The sequence below is a fragment of the Penaeus monodon genome, chromosome 23 (assembly GCF_015228065.2).
Source record: "Penaeus monodon isolate SGIC_2016 chromosome 23, NSTDA_Pmon_1, whole genome shotgun sequence".
In the NCBI taxonomy this organism is placed as follows: domain Eukaryota; kingdom Metazoa; phylum Arthropoda; class Malacostraca; order Decapoda; family Penaeidae; genus Penaeus; species Penaeus monodon.
The window spans coordinates 38442245-38442530 of NC_051408.1; positions in this window are offsets into that span (position 1 = coordinate 38442245).

Here is a 286-nt window from a genome sequence, read left to right on the forward strand (position 1 = left end):
GTATCTTACACCAATTTATTTATCTGTTGACGTCAGAGATAACCTTCTCAGAAATTGTGATTGAATGTAACATTGGTTTTGGTAAAGTAATCGGAAATTAATCGAAAGATGTATGTCTGTTTATCGCGTGTGTACTTTCTCCGCCCTGTGCATTTGTGTATGCAATGCTCGTGTCTCTTCTTATGTGTGAGTGTGTGCTTGAGTTTTATAAAATGCAAAATAAGCATGAAAGAAAATGAATAATCCCGAGAAACGCAGCTGTCGTTTCCGTAATTTTCACCTCCAC